This window comes from Nycticebus coucang, chromosome 18 (genome assembly GCF_027406575.1).
Source record: "Nycticebus coucang isolate mNycCou1 chromosome 18, mNycCou1.pri, whole genome shotgun sequence".
Lineage (NCBI taxonomy): Eukaryota > Metazoa > Chordata > Mammalia > Primates > Lorisidae > Nycticebus > Nycticebus coucang.
In genome coordinates this window covers 18,504,984-18,528,516 of record NC_069797.1, presented here as the reverse complement: position 1 = coordinate 18,528,516, position 23,533 = coordinate 18,504,984, and the positions used below count along the sequence as shown (strand labels likewise).

At 44.7% G+C, this 23,533-nt stretch overlaps 1 non-coding gene and 1 pseudogene across 1 annotated transcript; one reads left to right on the top strand and one right to left on the bottom strand.

The window, feature by feature from the left end:
• Positions 1-15,388: 15,388 nt before the first annotated feature.
• Positions 15,389-16,216, top strand: LOC128570451 (centromere protein Q-like; annotated as a pseudogene).
• Positions 16,217-21,116: 4,900 nt separating this feature from the next.
• Positions 21,117-21,244, bottom strand: LOC128571477 (small nucleolar RNA SNORA11). The gene has a single exon (XR_008375884.1). It is a non-coding gene; the product is annotated as a small nucleolar RNA SNORA11 (small nucleolar RNA).
• Between the last annotated feature and the right edge of the window lie 2,289 nt (positions 21,245-23,533).

The window sequence follows — 23,533 nt, the reverse complement described above, 5'->3', positions numbered from 1 at the left end:
GATAAAGGACTAATAATGTGAAGAGGCTGGCTGGAGGAGAAGGTGGGGCATGACCTACTGGTAGCCTGTTAAGATGGGAAAAGCCCTCAACTGCCCGGTTAGTCCCTCTCTGGTCCCTCTCTCAGCCTGGACAGCCTCATATTTTTCTGCATGCCTTCCATTCAGAATCATGTAACAGGGACTGAACCCCTATTAAAAATCCTTTTTCTCTTGAGACAGAGTCTCACTATGTCACCCTTGGTAGAGTGCCGTGGCAACACAGCTCACAGCAACCTCCAACTCTTGAGCCTAAGTGATTCTCTTGCCTCAGCCTCCCAAGTAGCTGGGACTACAGGTGCCCGCCACAACGCCCAGCTATTCTGCTGTTGTTGTTGTTGTTTAGCAGGCCTGGGCCAGGTTCTAACCTGACAGCCGGCGCTCTAACGAATGAGCTATGGGTGCCAACCCCCCATTAAAAATCTTGAGGGACCAGGCCAGGGGCCGGTCTCCCTGCTTTCTGCAAACAGGAGAACTCTCTGAGATGGGCTAATTTATACCTGGTGGCACAGGCCAGGCAGGAAAGGTGAGGTTGGGCAAGTCCTGAGCCCTTCTGGTCACTTCATAGTTCACTGAGACCATGGGAGAATGTCAGGTCATGGTGGACAGGTTTATGGGGTGTCCAAAGAGGAGGACAGGGGAGAGTGGGAGGTGGGTGAGGAGCTGGAGGCACCTGGGCCCAGGGAGACTCGCCCCACATCTGACTAATCTTACAGAAACCCCTCAGTGAGAAAGGAGGCACCACCTTACCAGGGCCACAGCACAGAGCGCTGGGCCACACCAGGCTGGCGCAGTCCATGCCGCAGAGACCGAAGAGAGGAGGGCTATGACTTACCTCTGTCCACGAGCAAGTGAGACACAGAGGGGCGGCTGCTCCCCTGGGCTTTTATAGGCCTCTGCTAACCCCCATGGCCCATTCCTTCTCTATATTTGGAAAAAGAATGACCTACACCCCTAGCTGAGAACCGGCTTCTTCCACACGTGTTTTTTATCATTGCCAAGGGCAAGGTATATATAGAAATGAGCAGGGTCCGTAACCATTTTCCATCTGCATTAAGTCGGGGGGTTGGGATGCCTTTCTTTGAACTTGGGGCTGGGCTTCTTCACTGGGCTTGATGGAACTGCCTGGCAGTGGTGGGTGTCACACTTCGAAGTCAGCACGAGCTCCTACCTCATGGGGACAGAGGACATTCAGTTGGGTGGTTTGCTTAGAAAATGAATAAAACTGGGATGTAAAAGTTGAAATCTTCTTGGAATTTTAAGCAAGACTTTTGTCACAACCCAAGGCTGTGACAGGGGTGTGTGATTGTAAAATTTGTGCCAGGAATAACAACAACAACAATAATGATAATTCCTCCTCTCCTCCCATCAGCCTCCCTTTCCTCCCTGTCCTCATTTTCTCCTTCTTCCTCTTTTGTTTTCTTATGTAAGTTCTGTCTCATTAGTAGCATTATTAACTTAATCCTTTCTTAAGCATTAGTAGGACCAACAAGGAAAGTAATGATGGGGAGCTCTGCCGCCAGCTGGTATTTGCAGCAACAGCTGCTTGGGAACGCCTCATTATTAAGATGCATCACCAGTTAGGAAAGCCCAGCTGCCGCCTGGGTGGGGGGACGGGATGCTGGTGGCCTGTGGAGTGGGGGGGCTGTCTAACAACTGTGGTCATTTCTAAATCAGGAGTGGAAAAATAAAGCCCCAGGGGAAGAATAAGGACGTGTTGGACAGTTTTGCCCATTCCCATTCTACTTTTTCTTTTTTTTTGACCCCTTTTTTTTTCCTGACCAACTTATTGGGAGGGTGGCTGGATGGGCAGCCTATGGGGGTTTATTCTAGACACAGACTTTCAACATTTCCCACTTAAGGCTCAGGCACAGTGGCTCGCCCCTATATTCTAGTACTTTGGGAGGCCAAAGCAGGTGAATTGCTTGAGCTCACAGGGTCGAGACCAGCGTAAGGAAGAGTAAGACCTTGTCTGTACTAGAAATAGAAAAACCAGTTGGGCACTGGGGCAGGCAACTGTAGTTCCAGCTACTTGGGAGGCTGAGACAAAAAGATCACTTGAGCCCAAGAGATTGAGGTTGCTGTGAGCTAAGATGATACCACTGTACTCTACCCAGAGTGACAGAGAGAGGCTGAGTCTCAAAAAAAAAAATTTTTTTTCCACTTGTTAATGACAACTGTGCCCAACCAAAACAACACGGCCACACCCAGCCCAGACATGGAGGCTACACGTTTGGAGGGTAAGGTGAGGCTACAGGCCCGAGGTCCCTAGAAAGAAGGGACGTGTACACATACAGAACAGCCACAGTGTTCTGGCCCTCTTCAAAGCAAGTGGAGGATGAGGGCTTTCCCCAAGTAGTTTGTATTCTAGACAATATAGACTCATTTCTAAGATCGCAGCAAATTGTGTTATTTAGAGTCTGTTCTGCAAATGCCAAGCAGGTCAGTAGCTGCCGGGGACAGGATTGCCCCCATCCCACTGCCCCTTTTCTTCCAATTTGGCCTGGAATGCCCATGTGGGGAGCCTCTCCTTGTCCACGAGGAGAGTACTCCGCAAATGTCCCTCTGTGACCTGAAAGGGAGTGGTCTCCTGGGGCTGTGTCCTGCTTGGTGACATACTTCCCCAAGCCATTGTGCCATTGGCTGGCCATCTCCCTGACAGACCTGTTCAGGACAGCCATGGGACAGGTAAATGTCACCAAGGGGAGCAGAGGTGTTCACAGGCTGCATGGGGCCAAGGGACAGTGCCAGGGGCTCCAGATGCCTTTTCAGGAGTGGTGTGTGTGGGCCAGGCCATGGCTGGGCTGGGTGCTTGCTGTTCCTGTTAGACAGCCAGCGCTGTTGCCAGGAGGAACTATTCAGAAACGAAACATAGGTTAATTTTTGAGATGCTGCTGGCCTCCTGCCCCGGATTTTCCAAAATGATCCTTCCTTCCATCAAACTTCTGAATCTTCAACAAGCAAATATAAGTAAGTCTGAGAGAAAACTTGGAGGAATCCTAGAGTGGACCTGAGAGATCCTTTGCTAAACAACCCTCTTTTGCATGTGAGAAAATAGAAGGCAATGGGAAGCTTGCTGGAGGCCCTAGGAAGAGGGTCAGGGTCAGGGGTGGAAACAGCTCTCAGAAGAAACCCCAAGGGAGTGAGCAGTGACACCTCCAGAGGCAGCAGCTTAAAAGCCAGATGTCGAGAATCAAAATATCTGGCCATTTGGAACATGATCTTTAGGACAGGGGAGAACGTGTAACCCCTGCAGCTGCAGGTCGCAACAAGAAGGGCACGGAGCCTTAGAGCCACCAGGCCTGGGTGCGAATCCCTCCTGGCCACCCATGCTCCCTTGTGACGGCCAGTGGTGTGTTTCTCTGAGCCTCCGTTTTCTCATCTATAGAGTGGGTTTTCCATGCCAGCCTCACAGACTAGCTATGTGCACCCAGCAGGACATTAAGACAAGAGGCATGCCATCCTAGTGCTGCATTTGTTCAATTTGTTTTGTTTTTTGAGACAGAGTGTTACTCTGTTGCCCTCAGTAGAGTGCTATGGCATCATAGCTCACAGCAATCTCCAACTCTTGGGCATAAGCAATTCTCTTGCCTCAGCCTCCCAAGTAGCTGGGACTACAGGCACCCGCCACAATGCCTGGCTATTCTTTGTTACAGTTGCCACTGCTGTTTTAGCTGGCCGGGGCCAGGTTTGAACCCACCACCCTCGGAATATGGGGCTGGTGCCCTACCCACTGAGCCACAGGTGCCGCCCCGTTTGTTCCATTTGATAGATGTGAGCTCTCTTCTCCACCTGAAGGTACAGCACAGCATAGCTGGTTTTATTAGTGATCGCCTTGAGCAGACTGTACTGAACACCTCACTTATCGAGACGGGGTGGGGGAGACCCTTATAATATTTTTTTAAAAAGGATTCCATCCAAAGAGAGAAATCTTAAAGAAGAGAACTTCCTGCTGCTTTAAGGGGCCAGACGGATACTCTCTTGCTGTAGAATTCCTCCTCTGATGAACAGGGGACAGATGACTTATTGGTATATTATTAGCCAGCTTTTGGGAACAGAAGGAGCCCTTATTCTTTCAGCCATCACACAACCAGAGCTAATCCCCGAAGCCAGGGCAGGGAGCTGCATTTCTCTCTCGATGAGCTGGAAAAAATATGTATTGCGTCTCAGGAATGCAAGCCAGCTTAGGAGGCGGCTGCCTGAGCAGCTGCACCCCTCTGTGACACTTGCCCCTTTCTTCCCATCTATTTGAAGTCCAGTCTCAAGGATGGACACTGGGGCTCCCAGCCACGAGGCAGCTTCCCAGGACCACTGTCTGCCAGAGCATGAAGTCAGTCTTGGAGAGCACATGACTCTCGGGTCAAGTGCTGTCTCCATGTCCCACGGTGAAGGGGATTAGATGTTGCTGGAAATGAGGAACTGGCTTATTCTGGGCCAAGACTGCTCTCTGGCCCTGAAGTGAAGGGTGGGAGTCCTGGGCCAATGCCCAGAGTCCCAGGAAGAAATTCAAGCAGAGAGGGGCCGCAACTCTCTTTCTAGTTTTTCAACTGAACACACTTTCTAAACTTTCTATTACGATAAATTTCAAATGTACAGATAAGTAGAAAGTGTAATAAGCAACACCGATATCCAAGTGCAGCAACTGTTTGTACATTGCACTTTGCCATGTGTTTTCTCCCTCTTTCCCGTCTCTCTCGGCCTCCTGTGTCTTATTGTGTTGTCCCAATTGAGAGTCAGTACTAGACCATCATGCTTCTTTGCCTTTGAATACTTTAGTGTGTAACTTCTAAGAATAAGGGCAATCTGCACAATGCCATTTTCTCGCCTAATAAAATTAACAATGATTTTATATCATCTCTTGGGTAGTCCTCAGTTAAATTTCTCTAATTTGCTGGACACAGTGGCTCATGCCTGTAATCCCAGCACTCTGGGAGGCCAAGGCAGGTGGATTGCCTGAGCTCACAGGTTTGAGACCAGCCTGAGCCAAAGCGACAAAAATAGCCCGACATTGTGGCAGGTGCCTGTGGTTCCAGCTACTCAGGAGGCAGAGGCAAGAGAATCACTTAAGCCTAGAAGTTTGAGGTTGCTGTGAGCTGTGATGCCACTACACTCTACCAAGGGCCACAAAGTGAGACTCTGTCTCCACAAAAAAATAAAATAAAATAAAAATAAAATCTCTAATTGAAATAGAGATAACAACTGGATAGCTGAGTTCTCTCCAGCTCCCCCATCAGGATTGAATCTAGTTTTAGTCATTATAATTGTGGTTCTGTCTCTTTAGTTTCTTTTTGTCTAGAACATTCTTCCCATCTTATTAATTTTTAGTAACATAAACATTATTGAACAACAGCCCCAGGGAGATATGCATGCAGAAGGTTCAGTGTCTGCCTCTGAGGAGGTGGCTGTCTCTAAGGGTGAGAAGAGGATGGAACATTTGCCCCAACGAACGGTGTGGTACAAGATCAAAAGTGACCCGCGGACCAAGCTGGCATGCATGCTTGCAGCATTCAAATGAAGGAGAAAGAAATCCCAGCTGGACACGGTGGGCAAAGGGCCCCAGGGAGGGAAGACAAGGGTGCATTGTGATGAGGTGGCAGGGTGGGGCCTGGGAAGTGGGAAGAGTAGTTTGAGTAGCCCCGTGGCAGGACAGCATTCTAGAGGGGGAATGGCAGGACTCAGGCCTGAGGTGACACAGGGCTCCTGAGGGGCTGCTGTCCAGGGAAGCCAAGTCAGTGGGCACCAGACAGCTACTGAGTTCTCAGAAGCTTCCTTTCCTCTGGGAGAACTGGGTGGCCGAGGGGACAGAGGACAGGATCAAGACTTTCTTTTGACCTTTGCCACTTATATTTTTGTAACTTCAGAACAATGTGACTGGTATACAAAGTTAGACAAAATTGAGTTTGCAAACTTATCCTAGAAAAAAATGCCACCTACCTCATTGTTGACTATCGCTATGGTCACCTTCGAGGTACTCCCCTTGGCAGGCTATGCACCAAAGCCAGCATCTAGTTCACCTTTCAGAGCAATTCTGCAACTCTTTTTCTGGAATGGCCAGTAGAGCTGTTGTACAAGGTCTGACAACTAAGTTCACAAACTCATCCTGGAAAAAGTGCTACATCCCTTATTGCTGAATATTGCTATAGTCACCTTCACAGTACTGCCCTAGGGAAGCTATGCACCAACACCAGAGCCCAGTCCACCTTGCAAAGCAATTGTGAGGCTCTTTTTCTGGAGTAGCCATCAAAGTTGTCATCCTATTACCCTTGACGTCCTGAATGTCATCAAAATGTTTTCCTTTTACTATTTCTTTTATCTTTGGGTAAAGAAAAAGTCACTGAGGGCCAGATTAGGTGAGTAGGGAAGGTGTTCCGATAGTTATTTGTTTACTGGTTAAAAACTCCGTCACAGACAGTGTGTGAGCTGGTGTCTTGTTGCGATGCAAGAGCCATGAGCTGTTGGCCAAGATTTTCAGTTAAGAGTTTCCTGTTTCTCTGTCAATGTTTAACTTGGTCTGCTGTGCTTCTCACAGCTGATGATCTTGATGCATGATTTAGCACACTTTTACAAGGTTTACTGGCCGCCCTGACCTCTCTTCATCAGTGATGGTTTCTCTCCCCTTAGAGAAACTTTTAACCCTTTTGTACACTGAATTTTACTTCATGGCATTATCCGCATAAATGTGGGCTAACATGTCCCTGATTTCACTTCCACTCTTGCCAGGTTTAACAAGAAATTTATGGATGTTTGTTCATTGCTCTAGTTCAAGCTCCAACATTCTCATGACGGCATGCAAAAACACACAACGGCAATAATGAGTTGCCATTCAAGAAGACACACCACGTGTTGGCCCGGACGTAGTGTGAGACACTGATCTACCAAGGCTGTTTGTGAAGTGCTGCCAACACAAGTGGACAGTGGTGAGTCCACAAACTTAACTGTCGAGCCTCGTGTGTTTTAATATTCAGCAGAATGTCCTAAGGCTTCTCTTTTGGCAAGATATTCTTTACCATACATGCATGAAATTTAGAATCACCTTCCTAGAGCCAAAAGAAAAAAAATAGTATTTTGTGGGGATTACACGAAATTTATATATTAACTTGGGGGTAATTAACATCATTATGATGGTGAAGTATCTTTTTTTTTTTTTTGGCTGGGGCAGGGTTTGAACCCGCCACCTCCGGCATAAGGGACTGGCGCCCTACTCCTTGAGCCACAGGCGCCGCCCGATGGTGAAGTATCTTATCCAATTGGAAGGAACGTCTACCCTGTGTCTTGAAGCTTTAAGGCTTCACACATCTCCTGTTAATTTTATTCTTAAGTATTTTTTTTTTTTTTTTTTTGCAGTTTTTGGCCGGGGCTGGATTTGAACCCGCCACCTCCAGCCTATGGGGCCAGCGCCCTACCCCTTTGAGCCACAGGTGCTGCCCCCTATTCTTAAGTATTTTATCCTATAGTTGCTGTGAGGTATTTTCTTCCATTTGGGCTCATATCTTCCAATAAATTATATCGACCATTTTCTTTTTAACAGCTCCTCAGGTAATTCTAAGGTATAAAAAACCACTGCTTCAAATGAAAATTCATTGTTATCCTTCAAAGGAAAAGTTATGGCTTAAATCTTAATTCCCCAAATTAGTCACCTTTCTTCCAGATTCTCTGTTATTGCAGAGACCTTTGTTCCCATTTCATCCCCTTGGTAACCTCACAGTGATCTCTGATCTTTCCCTTCTGTGCCCCACCTATAGCTGTGGACAAATCTATCTGCTTCCTGCCTGTGGCACTGTTCAGACATTGCTTTTAATTCCTATCCCCAAATCCCCTGGCAAGGCTCTGTGCCACGTCTGCATCTTTATACCCTACTTTCCCTTGGAATCTGGCTCCTCCTGTCCTGCTTGAAGCCTTCTCCCCTGCTCTGATCACATTGCTCCATGCTGCGGGCCACAGGGTCCCATCAATCACCTGCTTCCAAGGCAGCCGCCAGCTGCCCCGCCTCGGGTATGCGGTGCTCTCTCTGCCAGCGAGTGCCTTGGCCCTGACTCTCGCCCTCCTCTGCGGTCCTCTCCGTAGGTTTCCCAGTTCTCTGTGTGGCGTTATTGCCTTACCTGGACACCTTTCAGCACCAGCTCTCTCTGTCACTCACAGATTGAGGTTTGACATGTTCAAGAAGTTTGCTCTGGTTAACTTTGCAGACTTTCTGGTTCATGTCATCCATCTCCTGATTTCTTCCCATATAGCCAGTGAAGTGGTTCATAGTGGGGTTTGGACGTCAAACTAAACTCTATTATAATCTTGGCCCCTCCCACACTAGACGCATACACCAAGCGTATTTCTTCACTTCTCTCATGCCTTGGTTTTCTCTTCTATAATACATAGTTATGGTGCCTCTTTCACAGAATTTGTGTGAGCATTAGATGAACCAATGATCATACAATCTTTAGAGCAGTGCCTAGCAAAGGTGAAAAACTGCTGGCAAGCTTTACCCTGCATGAATAGTATGCTTATATTATGCTATATAACCCTCTGGAAAGCAGGCCTGATACTCCTTTTTATTTTATTGGCAGTGTGGGAACCATACTTTATATGATATCTTTTTGAAAACATTAATTAATTAGTTTTTGAAATAGGTAATACATAGGCATTGGACAATTAAATTCATGAACTCATCCTAGAAAAGTGCTACAGACCTTCCAGGTACTCCCCTTGGGAAGCTGTGCAGCAATGTCAGTGCCTAGTCCACACTTCAAGGCAATGTTGGAACTCTTCTTCTGGAATGGCTATCAGAGTGTCATCATCTGAGGTTAGACAATTAAGTTCACAATCTCATCCGAGAACTTAACTGCCAGACCTCATACACTAGGATAAAGTCTGTGTAATGAAGAGTGTTGTACAGGTGCAGGAAGAGACAGACTAACAGAAAGAACATCACAGAAGGTCTAAAAAGAGGCCTCAAAACATATGGAACTTTGATACAGGAAGGTGACATCGTAAGCCAGTGAAGCAAGATGGACTCTTTAATAAGAAGCAATGGGACAATTGGATGATTGCTTGGAAAAAGATGAATTTGAATCCTCACACCGTACACCAGATTAAATAACAGAAGTATCAGATCGGAATGTGAAGAAATGAAGCAAGGACTAAAAGAAAACATGGGTGAATTCCTTTATAAACAGGAGTGAGGAAGGCCCATTATGACTCAAAATTCATAGGGGCAGCAAAATAAAAACTAGATAAGTTCAACATCATAATAATCTTTATAGCAAAAAAAAAACACAGTGAAAAGACTAAACAAAAGAAAATATTTTCATCTTACATCACAAAGAGTCGAACCAATCTCCTTAATACATAAATAGTGCTTAGTTTAAAAAGAAAAAGAAAAAACAACAAAAAGCCTGGGATAGAAGAAACACAAACCAGCAGATTATAGGAAAAGATACGCAGATGGTATTAAAATGTCTGACAAAATGCTTCACTCTTCCTTATTTTAAGAGAAATGCATATTGAAAACACACCCTCTCACCAACTGGATCACAGGCAGCACATCCTGTTGGCAGACTGGGCCAAACGGTGGGTAAAAAACTATACAATTGCTATGGAGGAGAACTTAGTAAATACTAACAAAATTATATATGCAATTTCCCTTTGACTCAGCCAAACCACTTCTAGGAACCTATTCTTAAGATACACTTTCACAAATACTGAAACATTGTAAACGCAAGGTTATTTATTGTGGCACTGTTCTTTTTTTTTTTTTTTTTTTTGTAGAGACAGAGTCTCACTGTACTGCCCTTGGGTAGAGTGCCGTGGCATCACACGGCTCACAGCAACCTCTAACTCCTGGGCTTACGCGATTCTCTGGCCTCAGCCTCCCGAGCAGCTGGGACTACAGGCGCACGCCACAACGCCCGGCTATTTTTCTGTTGCAGTTTGGCCGGGGCTGGGTCTGAACCTGCCACCCTCGGCATATGGGGCCGGCGCCCTACTCACTGAGCCACAGGCGCCACCCTGTGGCACTGTTCTTAATAGTGAAAGACTGGAAGCAGCCCAAGTGTTTATTGAGAGGAGGCTGACTGAATAAATTGTGCTGTATCCACATGACAGAATGTTATGCAGCCATTAAAAACAACTAGAAAGATCTTCGTGAACTGATAATTTCCAGAATATATTACATGTAAAAAAAAAACAACAAAAATCCAGAACTGGGTATATGGGATGCAATCTTTTATGTAAGAAAGGAGACATATTTGCTCACTTTTGCAAAGAGAAACATGGGAAGGATAAACCAGAAACTAATGACAATGGTGCCTTAGAGGGTGAGCAGAAACCATAAGAATATGCCTTCTTGGGCGGCACCTGTGGCCCAGTGAGTAGGGCACTGGCCCCATGTACTGAAGGTGGCGGGCTCAAACCCGGTCCCAGCCAAACTGCAACAAAAAAATAGCAGGGCCTTGTGGCGGGCGCCTGTAGTCCCAGCTACTCAGGAGGCTGAGGCAAGAGAATCGCCTAAGCCCAAGAGCTGGAGGTTGCTGTGAGCTGTGACACCACAGCACTCTACTGAGGGCAACAAAGTAAGACTCTGTCTCTAAAAAAAAGAAAAGAAAAGAAAAAAGAATATGCCTTCCTGTATGATTTTGAGTTTTGAACCATGTAAGTGATTTATAGACTCAAAAACAAATTGAAATATAAAAATCGAAGGAAAAAGCAAATCCTGAAACTGAATACAAACAGCACGAACAAACCTAATGTCTATCAAATTAATAACATAAATAACTTAGTAAAGGTCCGATCCTTATCAATTTTGAAAAGGACCCTGTACATTCATAGTGAGATACATTCAAAGTGTAGAAAGAACTGCAAAGAAATGGGAAACTTCCCTCAGTAGTTCTATTAGTTGTGACACTGAATTGTAATTTGAAACTATTTGATGTATTTTTGGATAATGCCAATGCTAAATCAATGTACTTAGGAGAAACCAAGATTTTCACTCTAAGTGACACAAGTCTAAAATAGAAGAAGGAAGGGAAACCCCTGCGAATGTGAATTTGAATGTGAATGAGTAGGGATGGATTTAAGCTTCTGAAAGAATAGTGACTGCTTTAGAATATCAACACATCCAGTAGAGAATAATCTGTGAGCTCTAAAGTGAAAGGGGTACAGCAGCAGGGTTCTTTACAGAAGAATGCCACTAATGAACATGGAATGATAACATTAGAAAAATCATTATTTTGTCACCCCCTATTAATAATCCACGCAGGCAAAGATCAACAGTAGATGGATGCTAAAACCTCTGGGCGAAGGGGTATCGGGAGAAGAAGATTCACCACTTTAAGCACGGGAGGAAACAGGACCAGGGAGAGGGAGGCAGCCTGACGTCCCAGTGGGAGGCAGCACGTGCTGCCCAGGACACCCCAAAATGTTGAACCCAATGGAGCCTTTAGGCACAACTTCATGTTTTCAGGAAAGTGACACCATGAAGAAACAATCAGATCCAAAATGTGGGATATTGTGCAAGAAAACTGGCTAGATAGTTAAAAATAAATCAATGTCATTAAAAAAAAAAAAAAATCTGAAGAGCCTGTTCTGGTTGAAAGACACCGAAGAAATAGAACCAAGTGAAATACGACCTGAACCCGGGTTAGATCCTAGGTGGAACAGAAAGAAGGAGAGGAAGGAAGGGAGGGAGGGAAAAAGGAAGGAAGGAAGGAAGGGAGGGAGGGAGGGAGGAAGGGAAAAAGGAAGGAAGGAAGGAAGGAAGGGAGGGAGGGAAGGAGGGAAAAAGGAAGGGAGGAAGGAAGGAAGGAAGGAAGGAAGGGAGGGAGGGAGGGAAAAAGGAAGGAAGGAGGGAAGGGAGGGAGGAAGGAAGGGAGGGAAAAAGGAAGGAAGGAAGGAAGGGAGGGAGAGAGGGAAAAAGGAAGGAAGGAAGGGAGGGAGGGAGGGAAAAAGGAAGGAAGGAAGGAAGGATGGGAGGGAGGGAGGGAAAAAGGAAGGAAGGGAGGGAGGGAAAAAGGAAGGAAGGAAGGAAGGGAGGGAGGGAGGGAAAAAGGAAGGAAGGAAGGAAGGGGGGAGGGAGGGAAAAAGGAAGGAAGGAAGGAAGGAAGGAAGGGGGGAGGGAGGGAAAAAGGAAGGAAGGAAGGAAGGATGGGAGGGAGGGAGGGAAAAAGGAAGGAAGGAAGGGAGGGAGGGAGGGAAAAAGGAAGGAAGGAAGGAAGGAAGGAAGGGGGGAGGGAGGGAAAAAGGAAGGAAGGAAGGAAGGATGGGAGGGAGGGAGGGAAAAAGGAAGGAAGGAAGGGAGGGAGGGAGGGAAAAAGGAAGGAAGGAAGGAAGGGAGGGGGGAGGGAGGGAAAAAGGAAGGAAGGAAGGATGGGAGGGAGGGAGGGAAAAAAAGGAAGGAAGAAAGGAAGGAAGGGAGGGAGGGAAAAAGGAAGGAAGGAAGGGAGGGAGGGAGGGAAAAAAAGGAAGGAAGAAAGGAAGGAAGGGAGGGAGGGAAAAAGGAAGGAAGGAAGGAAGGAAGGGAGGGAGGGAAAAAGGAAGGAAGAAAGGAAGGAAGGAAGGGAGGGAGGGAAAAAGGAAGGAAGGAAGGAAGGGAGGGAGGGAAAAAGGAAGGAAGGAAGGGAGGGAGGGAGGGAAAAAGGAAGGAAGGAAGGGAGGGAGGGAGGGAAAAAGGAAGGAAGGAAGGGAGGGAGGGAGGGAAAAAAAGGAAGGAAGGAAGGAAGGAAGGGAGGGAGGGAGGGAAAAAGGAAGGAAGGAAGGGAGGAAGGGAGGGAGGGAAAAAGGAAGGAAGAAAGGAAGGAAGGAAGGGAGGGAGGGAAAAAGGAAGGAAGGAAGGAAGGGAGGGAGGGAAAAAGGAAGGAAGGAAGGAAGGGAGGGAGGGAGGGAAAAAAAGGAAGGAAGGAAGGAGGGACGTGGGCAGGGAGGGAAAGAATAACCTGAGAAGGCATTTGTGGTACAAATTGAAGAAATTTGAACATAAACTGGATATTAATTAGGTGATATTTACAGAATTTTTCTTAATTTTCTTAGGTATGCAGTCGCAGTTGTATAGGAGACTGCCTACTTACAGGAGTTTAATACTGAAATATCTGGAGAGTTACCACAATTTACATATCCAGCTTCAACTAGTTCAGCCAGAAAAAGAAGAAGAATTCCCATCAGTAACTTACTGGCATTTTAATTTGCTTTTCTTCTTTTATGTGGTGGTTCATCTTACATACTTGCTGGTCATTTGTAATTCTATGAATAGACTTTATATCCTTTGCCCTTTTCCCTCTTGAAATGTTAATATTTTTCTATTTTGAGAACTTTTCATATAGCAGGGATTTTAGTAATCTCTCGCGTATATTGCGAATGTTTCCCCATTCGTTTCCTTAGCTCATTTGCGCCTCCGCCAATCCTAGAGACTAGCAAAGCAGGTGGAATAATCTCCACTTAATTGGTAGGGAAACTAGACTCCGTGGGAAGTGTCTGCCCAGAGTAACAGGGCTGGGGGAAGACCTTGTGCACCAGGAGGTCCTACTGCTCCCAGAGGGACTTGAGTTCTGATGGCATCCTTTAGAATTATGGGACAAATAATTTTTCCCTTAAACAAATCAAAATTACTTAAATATGTAGGCTTCAATTTCTTCCTCTGGGGGGGGAAAAAGGAGTTGAATGAAATGAACTCTTAATCCCTTTTCAGCTCTGCTGTCTTTCGATTCTGTGATTTAAGGTTGTAGCCTGTGAGGAATGGAGCCACACAGCAGGAGCTGAGCTGCGGGTGAGTGAGAGAAGCTTCCTCTGCTGTTAACAGCTGCTCCCCGTGGCTTCCATCACTGCCTGGGCTCCACCTCCTGTGAGATCAGCAGCTGCGTTAGAGGCAGGATCCCTCCTGTAACTGTGCATGTGAGGGATCTAACTTGCTCACCCCTTATGAGAATCTAATATCTGATGATGTGACGTGGAGATGTAATGCACTTAACCATCCTCAAACCATCCCTTCCACTTTTAGTCCATGGAAAAATTGTCTTCCATGAAACCAGTTCTTGGTGCCATAAAGGTTGGGGACCACTGATTTAAGGCACAAGAGAGATCCACTGGAAAGAAAGCATTGTCTTTACCCTCCCCACTCACTAAAAAGAGGAAGGAATGTCTTTATCCTCAGTGTGCGTGTGTGCTGAAGAGCTGGGCTATCCATCTCCAGGTAGGACGTTTTCCAGGGTGAATGTCCTCAATGGTGCATTCCCAAGAGCACTTCCTTCCTAGACCTCCCCCCGGCTCTGAATCAGGAGCCTGAGTCCTGCCATGCTTCTGTTCCACTGAAAGCAAATTGAGCACACGTTGCAACAATAAACTTCAGCGTCCGTGTTTCACTGCTGTGGTATGTTGATAAATTGCCATCTGGAAAGACGGCCACACTTTGCCTTCCCCCAGTCCACCTGAGAGTCCATTTCTCCCCCATCCCCAATGAGTAACATCACTCTGTCAGTGCGTATCAACCTGAGATAAAAGTTTCCTTGTTTGAATTAAATTATTAACTATTCGATATTCTTTCCTGAGGCTATTTATGTCTTTTGGCCTTCTTTTTCTTAGGGTGTGCATTTCCTGGGGATAGGGTTAGGGTTGTATGTTTTCAATCAAGCCTAGCAATGACTTACTTTATATTTTCTACCTTGGTATCACATTTACAAAAGCTTTTCTATTAGTCATGTTTTCACCGTTTTAGGAACTACAGGCTCATTGGTAATGTTTAGAGAAAGGGGAAGAGGGGCCAGTGTGTCTTGTAAGACAATGCTGAGAAAATATGAAACCGGACCGCTCGGGAACTCGAAGGCAGGGGCCTCCAAGGTCAGGAGGACACTCAACACTGGAGTGTGGGAAGAAATTACATATAAAATGTGGGAAAAATAATTTTTAATTTTAATTTTTATAAAAAAATAGAGCAAATGTACCTAAGAATATGAAAAAAATATGCAGTTTATAGAATAAGAAACACCCATGTATCTACCATCTGAGCTAATTTATCTATCTTATCCTTTTGGGTTTTTCTCTATTTCCACATACCACCCTGGCAACAAATTCTAAATATATAGCAGTACACATATATATTTGTAAATAAGTAAATGTACATATAGTGGAGAACATGTGTCAATTTTTTTTAATCGTTTGCTTTCATGACAAAATTTGGAGACTACTGCTCCAGGTGGCACAGGAAAGTGACTCCCAATGCTGGGGATCACTTGAAGTCCAAGTGGGTCCGTGGCTTCTCACAGGAAGGAATTCAGGGGTGAGCTGCCGGTGTAAAGTGAAAGCAAGTTTTATTTAGACAATACATACAGAAAATCTACTCCAGGATCTGCTCCACTTTGGATTGTTTGGGCGCGAATTATCTTGAGCTTGGCTTCCCGAAGGGTTTCTGAGAAATTAGTGATCAAGATGCCTGGTAACCCACATGTTTCCAAGAACAAGTCTCAACAGTTAAAAAGAAATTCAAAAAGGAAAACTGATGATGATGAAGAGTTGTCAGAGAAAAAGGTTAGAAACACAGGAAAAAGAAATAAAAGTCATTCAAACCATCTGTTTTCTGAAGGACAAACAAAGCAGATAAAGATAGCACCCAACAAAAGGAAAACCTGGCAACCACTTTCAAAGAGTAGCAGAGAGCAGTTGCAAACAATAATGGAATCAGTAATAATAACAATTTTGAGCAATAGTAGTCGAGAAAAAGAAGAAATACAGTATCATCTCAACTTACTGAAAAAAAGATTGCTACAACTTTGTGAAACCCTGAAAGTCCCTCCTGAAAAGCTGAAGGATTTAACTCCTGTGTCAAGTCTACTGGATGTGGAAGGGCACGGGAGCAAGCTAAGAAAGAAGATCTGGCATTATTGCAGGAAGAAATAGAAAAAATGGTAGAGACTGCGGAATTGATGACTGAGGATATTCAGAGCCTAAAGAACAAAATTGAAAGTCTGGAAAGTGAGTTAGAAGAGGAAGAGAAGACACTAAAACAAGTGCTTCAAACGGATATTAGTAGTGTCCAGAACTTTCTCAGAAAAGTCTCAAAGCACCCACACTTCAGCAAGAAATTTTGACACTAATTCCAAACCAGAATGCTCTTCTAAAGAACTTGGATGTTCTTCATAATTCCTCCCAGATTAAGAACATGTTAACACTCATTGAAGAAGCCTATAAGAAACTGGATGCCACCTGAACAGTTTTTTCTTGGAGTGTCCCATATTAATGTTTATGATTTGTGGGGGTTTTTTTGTTTTTTGTTTTTTTCAATGTTTATGATTTGTAAAGCTATTAACCTATGGTGATATTGCAGAGGCTGAGGCTTCCGTAGGATTTATTATGCCCTGATAGGCACTTTAAAATTAGCCTCTGTAGATCTATCATTAATATCTAATGTAGTTCTGAAAATTCTTTTTAGCAGTTGTCACATCTAGGAAATTAGCATTTATATTGTTGTATCTGCAATTACTTGCCTAAAGCCATTAAAAAGAATAGTAGGCATGACCTAATAGTTTATAAGGGTTAAATGGAACTCATTTATTGGTTAAACGTGGAATTGTGGTGTGTAAATTAAGTACAGTACCTAGTATGGAAAAGCATTAGAGTTTGCTATTACTAATTCTGTAGCTGATGGGTTGTATTTTCTGCCTGATCGTTTGGAAGTGGAAAATCCTCACTTTTTTACCTTGTTCCTTAGTCTTTTTGGAAAGTGGTTAAGAATTGCCAGCTATGTTTAACTTAGGAGGTAACATCAATATTTTATTTCTTTGGTAGGTAACTGAATCGATTTATTTTCTACTGTCATGAAAGCATATCTTAAGAAAATTATTTTAAAAGGAACCATAGCACATTCATTCCCCCTACAATAAAAAACAACCAAAAATAAAAACCCTTTCTTTATAAACCTTTCCCAATGTAAAAAAAAAAAAAAGAAAGAAAATCTACTCCACAGAGCAGAGGCTCGTTCTCCCTGTATTGGAGAGCTGGCCCCATGGATCAGGCTCTGGATTTGAGCGACTGGCTAATTATAAGCTAAACATGTCATTTCTTGGAAAGGGGTGGTGTTGTCCTAGAATTAGAGTGGCACCCTCCTTTTGACTGTGGTCAAACAGGAAGTGGCATGGCATCAGGTGAATGGCAGGGGTGGGAGGTTTCCTTAGAGTGTTTTATGGCAATGGAAGTGCCTAATGAAGCTGAAAGGTCAAGAAGAGGTTAAGTTCTCCATCTCGGGTCTAACCTGTGGGAGAACTGGTCCTGCTTCCCTATTGTTTTGATCAAGGTAGTTTGAAACTTTGTTTTGGGACTTCCTGACTCATAAACTATGCAGGCATTACCTGTGTCAGGAAGCCGCAAAACAAAGTTTCAAGGGAGGCTGAGGCAAGAGGATCTCTTGAACCCAGGAGTTTGAGGTTGCTGTGAGCTATGACGCCACAGCACTCTGCCCAGGGCAACAGAGTGAGACTCTATCTCAAGCGGAAAAAAAATACCTAAAGCAATGCCCAAAGCCATGCCCATCCATTCCCTGTCTCCTTTCTAGGGTTCCCACTTCTCTTCCATGCACTTGCCACTTTCTCTTTTCCCTGGCAGTGGGCTACCTTTGCTTACTGGTCTATATTCATCCCTTCAGCTTGCACAGGGCTCCTTGGGGCGACCTCTGCCCTGTTGCTGGCCCTCTTCATCAGGACTTTCCTGCTTCAACTCCCCTTGCCGGTCAGCCACAGTCTGTCTCTGTTCATATTCCAGAGAGTATCTGATGGGTCCACCCTAGAAACTGGCCAGCTCTGGCAGGGGTGTGATCTTGTGGTAGAGTTCACAGCCGCCGCCCCTCAGCAATAGGTGCATGTGGGCTGCCTCCCTCAGAAACGTGGAGAAGGCGTTCACCAGGACACTGTGCGTAAACCTGTCCCCACATAGTGTGACTGTTCACATAGATTTCCTACTTTTATTGTTATTTTTTTGCTTAAATTTTTAATTCATCAGAGTTCATTTTAATGGAGGATATAGAAAAAGAATCTAGCCTTTTCATCTTTTTATCATTGTTCCAAATTATGTTTTAATAATCTTCAATATAGTACTTTTGTTATATTGTAAGGTTTAATATAACTTAGATCTTTTTCCATACTTTATTTCTAACTTGATCTTTCTGTTAAATAGTACGTAATTACTACACTTTTAAAAAAATAGTATATTATCTGGCTTAGTAATAGACCTTAATATTTGGAGGGCAAGTCCCTCCTACTTGCTCTTATTTTCACTAACTTCCTTTATCTTCCTATGACTATTTTTCACATTTTCCCAGATTAATTTCAAAATCTTTTTGTTGAGACCCATAAAAATGGCACTGCAATTTTTTAAAGGCTTATTGATATACATTAAAATTCACCCTTTTGAAGTGTACAATTCAATGAAATTTGGCAAATACATGCAGTTATGTAGCCAGTACTACAATCAAGACATAGATCATTTCTACCACGTCTCAAAATTCCTTCATATCCCTGGCAACCATTTGGAATTGAAAAATCATCAAAACTATGCTGAAGATTGAAGTAAGAGAATTGACATATTTACACCATTGAGTCTTTTCATCAAGGAGCAAACTATGCTTCTTTAGTCAAACTAAATTTGATTTGTTACATTTTTTCTAAAATTTTATAATGTTCTTCATATAGATTCTGAATCACTAAATTTATTCAAATTTGTTACAGATTCTGTGTGGTCATTGCAAATTTAATCATCTCAACATAATGTTTGACATAACATTTATAATCTATAATCTAATCATAAATATAATGTTCTGGTGTTTGCATATTTACACTGGATGCTGACTAGATACATAAAACAAACAAGAGAGTTTAAGTGTACGGGTGGCAAACTGGTAGGGGCAGAATGTCTAAAAATCGTCTTATTCTTTATCCCTTTTAGTTATTTGATCCCAGAGGCACCCTCCAGGGACTGTCTATATATCCTAGTACTTAGCCTAACATAGATGATCAAAAAAAGGTTGACTTCGTAAATGAATCAGTGACTGCTTGGTGCTGTGATCTCTCACGTTGCAGACAGCGCTTTCTGAGTCTGTGGGGTCACTGCCTTCTGTACTTGCATGGGTAGGGGAGAGGGAAAACCAAGCCATCCCAAGTCCTGCCCTGCTTTGGACACTAAATGTTTGCCTGTTGCTGTTGAGAATGGAATTTAATCCTTGCAGGGTTCTGTAGCCTTGATTTCTTCTGTAACTAAGAGCACCTTACCGAGCCTGAGCTGACCGGCAGACAGACGAGTTAGGCTCTCTCAGCTTCCCTTGGCTCCATCAGCAGTTCCCAGCAGCCTGACTACAGCGGGGCCCACGGAGATCCGGAGGTCCTCCATCTGGTTTCAGTTCTGTATTTCAGAACGCACTGAGCCTCACAGTCTAACCAGTCAGTCAGTCTAATTGCTTTTTGATGGAATTATATCAACACATTGGAGAAACCCCTGGTATCTTGTGCTGAACAAAAGTTCTGACAGAGAGTAATGATGTCTTCAATTAAAAAAAAATTTTTTTTTTTGAAAGAGTCTCACTCTGTCACCACTCGCTTCCCTCAGGAAGTTCTAGGATTAGCTTTGTACAAACTAACAGATAAGACTCCAGTTAGGCCCTCCCTCCCCTACACAATCAGGACACACTAGGTGGTGATACAGTGATGGCAGAACCACCCCCAGGTCATCACAAGACCTTGGTGCCCAGCAGGTCCCAGGGGAAGGCTCTCGGTACAACCTCTTAAGACTGAGAGGCTCACGCCTGTAATCCCAGCACTTGGGAGGCAGAGGCGGGTGGATTGCCTGAGTTCACAGGGTTGATAGCAGCCTGAACAAGAGCAAGAACCCATGTCTTAAAATAGCCGGGCATTGTGGTGGGCACCTTTAATCCCAGCTACTCGGGAGGCTGAAGGGAATCGCTTAAGCCCAAGAGTTTGAGGTTGCTGTGAGCTGTGACACAACGCTCTACCCAGGGTGACATAGTGAGACTCTGTGTCAAGCCTGGGCCCCTTACCTTTGAGTTATCTTTGAACAGAAAATGGATAATGGACTACCAACTGTGGACCACCCAGGAATACTTCAGATAGCCCAAGTACAAGGGTAGCGTCTTTGGCTTACTCCATTGAAAGGGAGTAAGACTCAGTGGAGCCATCCTAGGACCTGACTGACAATGATCAGCGGCCACTCACTGCAACAGCCAGGAAGGAACACGCCTGCTCTTTTCATCTGTTTTTCCCTCAGTGTTGAGGTCCCGGGTCCTTGGAAGTCTCCCAAGCTTCTGAGCAAACTTCTTTGCCTCTCAAAACTGTCCAAGCACTACCTCCTGTCCTCCAGCTTGGCAGTCACTGGAGCTATTGCTGTCGTGCCCTTTAAGTGGGGATGAGAAGAGAGATGATGTCCACTAGCCTGCTTTGACCATCCACATCACAGCCCAGCCTACTCTTCCAGCATTGCTTGCTGGTTTTATTAAAGCTTGCCGAGGGTCCGCCTCTGTGCAGACCCTCTCAGACCCTCTCTCACCTGGGCAACCGGATGGTGGCATTAGCGTATATTGCTCTGTCCAAGGTGCCAGCACCGAGTGTTGTCTGTGCTTCTACACATCACAGACTTGTTTCCTTTTAAGCCTGCTTTTCACAGGAACTCTTTTTTTTTTTTTCCTGTTTGCCTTTGGAGTTACAGGTTGTATACAATAAAATGTAAAAAGCTTAAGTTTATAGTTGAATACATTTTTAGGCATGTAAGCTATAGAACAGTGGTTCTCAACCTTCCTAATGCCACAACCCTTTAATACAGTTCATGTTGTGGTGACCCCCAACCATAAAATTATTTTAGTTGCTACTTCATAACTGTAACTTTGCTACTGTTATGAAACCTAATGTAAATATCTGATAGGCAGGGTGTATTTTCATTGGTCGAGACCCACAGGCTGAAAACCGCTGAGATAGAAGAACACGTCCCTCATCCTGGAAGCTTCCCTTGTGTTCTCTTCTTTTATCAGGCAATTTTTCAAACATACAATACAGTGGAAACAATTATACAGTGATCACCCATCAAATACATTTCATAACATTTTCTTCTTCTTCTCATGTAGGAAATTTGTTCATAGGGAGGCCACAAGTTTAGTGGCCCTCATCACAATGACCCCAGATTCCTGTTGGGTGTGTTATAAACAGAGGAGCCATTCTTCAGACCCCTGCTCTGAGCACACCCATTGTATTCTCTTCTTGATCAACTCCTGCCAGAGGTAAGCACCACAGGTTAGTTTTCCGTTATCACAGCACTACTTCTCCCTAACACGATTATCCTTGTTCCAGAAATAAAAAGGAAAAAAAATTAAGGCCAAGTACAGTGGCTCACACCTGTAATCCTAGCACTCTGGGAGGCCAAGGCAGGAGGATTCATTGAGCTCAGGAGTTCAAGACCAGACTGAGCAAGGACAAGGCCCTGTTATTGCTAAAAATAGAAAAAAATAGTTCGGCATTGTAGTCCCAGCTACTCAGCAGGCTGAGGCAGGAGACTCACTTCAAACCAGGAGTTTGAGGTTGCCATGAGCTAGGCTAACTCACGGCCTGGGGCTATGGGTGAGATTCTGCCTCAAAAAAAAAAAAAAGCAAGTTGGGCGGCGCCTGTGGCTCAGTCGGTAAGGTGCCGGCCCCATATACCGAGGGTGGCGGGTTCAAACCTGGCCCCAGCCAAACTGCAAAACCAAAAAATAGCCGGGCGTTGTGGCAGGCGCCTGTAATCCCAGCTACTTGGGAGGCTGAGGCAAGAGAATCGCTTAAGCCCAGGAGTTGGAGGTTGCTGTGAACTGTGTGAGGCCACGGCACTCTACCGAGGGCCATAAAGTGAGACTCTGTCTCTACAAAAAAAAAAAAAAAGCAAGTTAAGACAAATGGGTTGGTCTTTCTAATCTGATCCAACCACTACCTCTATAATTGAGAATGGGAGGTTTGGGGAAAAGGTCATCTTTCTCTAAACCCCTCCTCTCCTCCTTGAACTGCATAAAAAACAGGGGCACAGTCACATGTACAACCCACAGAGACACACCAGCAAAATGAACCCTGCTGTGTGTCCTTAAAATCAAAGGGCCCAATTATAAACAAGTTCTCACTAACTGGATTTTTTATATTAAGCAGGGAAAAAAATCTCTTTTTTGGTGTAACAATGGGACTGTGGACATGTTTCCAAAGAGACAGATCTGGTCTCTCTTAGAGATACATGCTGGATCCATGGGCTGGGTAGGCGTGGGTGAGGTATTGATGAGCCACAGCAGCTGTTGTGTTGGTGAGTGCTGAAGCCTGGTGATGGCCCCAAGGTCATTAGTCTACTCTGAATGTTTGAAAATTTCCACAATAAAAAAGGGGGAGAAAGAAAAAAAGAAAACATATTGATTTTCTTTTTTCTTTTTTTGTAGAGACAGAGTCTTACTTTATGGCCCTCGGTAGAGTGTTGTGGCCTCACCCAGCTCACAGCAACCTCCAATTCCTGGGCTTAAGCGATTCTCTTGCCTCAGCCTCCCGAGTAGCTGGGACTACAGGCGCCCACCACAACGCCTGGCTATTTTTTGGTTGCAGTTTGGCCGGGGCCGGGTTTGAACACGCCACACTCAGTATATGGGGCCGGCGCCCTACTGACTGAGCCACAGGCGCTGCCCAAAAACGTATTGATTTTCAATTAAATATTCACATAAATGTTCTCATGAACTAGTACACAAGATGAGTGATTTTTTGTTTTTGTTTTTTTTTTTGAGACAGAAAGTCTCTCATGGTCACCTGGCTACAGTGCTGGGACATCAGCCAGGCTCACGATGACCTCAAACTCCTAAGCAAAAGTGAACCTCCTGCCTCAGCCTCCCAAGTAACTGGCACCACAGGCACCCATCACCATGCCCAGCTAACTTTTTCTCCTTTTAGTAGAAATAGGGAGGGGGGGGTCTCACTCTTGCTCAACCTGGCCTAGAATTCCTGAGTTCACGTGATACTCCCACCTCAGCTTCCCAGAGTGCTAGGACTACAAGTGTGAGCCGCCGCGGCCAATCAGGGTGAGTGATTTTTAAGACTGCTCACGAGGATGAGAGCGGCATCCTTGACCCTCCCTCCAAGATCACACTGACACCACCTACCCCTCACTCTGTAAGCCCTTACCTTCTTTCACTTTTCCTTGTATCACTTATTACTATCCGACATCACAGTACATGTGTTTTATAGTCTTTGTTTGCCTCACAAAAATAAGTTCAGGAGGGCCGGGACTTTGTTCTGTCCACTCCAGCCTCCCCAGAGCACAGGGCCAGACCAGCCTCTGCCCCAGGGATGTGGCTGAGTCCCTGGTGAGTGGGTGAACATGGACCCAGTGAGCACTGCGCCTCCATGCTGTGTTTGGGAGACTGTGGATGATTTGAAAATTTTAATTTCTTTTAACCTTAAATTTTAAAATGATAAAAGCTATTTTAAAATATCTTGTGTAGATGCATTTACAATTTCAAATTGTTTTACTAGATTCT